The sequence below is a fragment of the Mesocricetus auratus genome, unplaced genomic scaffold (assembly GCF_017639785.1).
Source record: "Mesocricetus auratus isolate SY011 unplaced genomic scaffold, BCM_Maur_2.0 Super-Scaffold_100051, whole genome shotgun sequence".
Classification (NCBI taxonomy): domain Eukaryota; kingdom Metazoa; phylum Chordata; class Mammalia; order Rodentia; family Cricetidae; genus Mesocricetus; species Mesocricetus auratus.
In genome coordinates this window covers 1,668,455-1,670,728 of record NW_024429228.1, presented here as the reverse complement: position 1 = coordinate 1,670,728, position 2,274 = coordinate 1,668,455, and the positions used below count along the sequence as shown (strand labels likewise).

At 41.0% G+C, this 2,274-nt stretch overlaps 1 pseudogene; it reads left to right on the top strand.

Annotated features, from left to right (window-relative positions):
* Positions 1–1,250: 1,250 nt before the first annotated feature.
* On the top strand, positions 1,251–1,524 carry LOC101834054 (annotated as a pseudogene).
* Positions 1,525–2,274: the final 750 nt, after the last annotated feature.

Sequence of the window (2,274 nt, the reverse complement as noted above, 5' to 3'; positions counted from 1 at the left end):
CTCTTAGCCTAGATACTCAGGGGAAGGCCTAGTCCCTGCCCCAAATGAACTGACAGATTTTGATGATCCCTCATGGAAGGCCTCACCCTCCCTGGGTAGTGGATGGGGGATGAAATTGGGGTGGGGGTCAGTGGGGACATGGGAGGATGGGAGGGAAAGGGAACTGGGATTGGTATGTAAAATAAAATTGTTTCTAATTTAAATGAAATTTATTAAAAACCAGTTTGGGAAAAAAAAGCAATTATTTGGAGAGAAAGAGAAAAACAAAGAACTGACTAGAAATTTCTGTGGCTTTTAAGTGAGAGTCAATGTCAGATAAACAAAATGTGAACTCTAGGGGAAAATAGTGCAGTCCCAGAAGAGTGCCCCTGCTCACAATGTGCCAGGTGGTGTTAAGCTAGCACGGGAATATCTGGACATCATTTACAACAAGCAAAAAAAGACTCTCAGAAATCCTTCACACCCTAGGAAAACAGAAGTTTTGCCAGGCTTAAATAACTTTGCTAACTGACTTCTGAGGGAGCTGCGCTCTTGGTCGGAGGCTGACGACAATGGTTCCACTCTACCCATCCTCCACATCTGTCCAAACCACACTCATGAGATCCAGTCCCTGCTCCCAGTGTCAAGGAACCAGAAGCGAAGAAGACAGACAGGAAGGAGCACACCAAAATGAAAGGAAGAGACAGGTATACCTGTTGGCTCACAAATTCTAAACATAGACAAAACAAAGCAGCACCAATTAATCACTGCTTTGCTATTGCTTTGTTTTTGGTTTTTGTACAGCATGAGCATAATAAGGAAAAACAGAGCACATTTGCCCACATTGTGTTCCGTCCGTAGAGCCCAGGTTCTGTTGCTCTTGCTCATAACCCTCAGCGCAGACTGTGATGCCTCAGGTGTTGCCGCTTAGCCAGTTCTCCAGGGCTGGTGCTACCTTTCAGAGACACATTCTTGTTTTCTAACCAACTTTAAAAGGTCATGTTCCTCCGTCTCTCATATTTTAAGCTTTGCCGTGGTTGATGGAAAAATTAGTCATTTTGATTTCTGAGAAAAAGTTCAAACTGATACAAATCAGTACATGGGCAACATGACAAGAAACAGCCATTCACAGGAAAATTCAAATTATTGAATTGTTACCAAGTGATAGGTTATTTGTTTTCCAGGAATCTTGGCAAGGGTAGCTGGGGCTGTGTTTGTACCAAGGCAGCAGCTGTGGTCAGCATGGTTACATATACATATTCTTCTCCAAGATGCTGTCCTTGGTCAAAAATGCTCTAACCCACCTCCAAGTTAGACGTATTCAGCAAGGGGTATCAAGACAGAGCCACCAGAAACAGACACCTAATTTCCGTGACGAGTATGGGAATGCTATGTTAGCATGTCGAGTCCTCTTCTGTGTCTCTACGTGGAAATATACAGCAACACAAATTGGAATATAATGGAACCTGTCCCTTGTTGGCAGAGTCACCCCCAAAGGAATGGAGAGATCATCAAGGAACTGCTTCAAAACCAACTTATAGGTGATGCCAAATCAAAGAATCATATACTCATTAAAACATGGCGTATTGAAAAAATAAAGCACCTTTTAAACCTCACAAATAAAGGTTCCTTTGAAAGAAGACTAGTAGAAGGCATTGGGGTGTTTCAGGAGAGAAAGGAGGTACAGAGAGCTGGTAAGAGATCAGTGTTGATTGGGGTTAGGAAGAAGGAGCTCTGAGGGTGCTTTGGAATCCAGGGGGCTGCTCTTGTTATGCTGCTGTTGCAATGGTACAGATGAATGATAAATGTGGGGGAACACAGAAAATAATTGGCCCTGATGTGCATAATGCTGTATCGAGCATTTAATTCAATTCACCACTGAAACTGACTCTCTCTCTCTCTCTTTCAACAGACAAACAGGGAGAATAGATGGTATTTTTAAAACAGAAAAAAGAAAAACTGTCAGATCATTTCCTGATTTCAGCACTGCTGCTTGTTGCTAAATTAACAGAAGATTTTTCATACGTGAAAAAATTATCAAATCCTTAAATATAATTATGGTACATTTTAAAATATCAGTTCTAATTATATTTTTCTTTGACAAAGTAATTATACTTCAAGAAGCTGTGATCAGAACAATGTTTTTGCTGCTGGGTCTTAGAGCAGAAGGTAGAAAAGGTGCTTTAGATTATCTTACAAAAAGCAAGCTGAACTTCATACAACCTTTGTGCCCAGCCTTACGAAAGAAAGCTTTAAAAATAGACTGCCAAACACAAATTTTAATCTTCTTTCAAG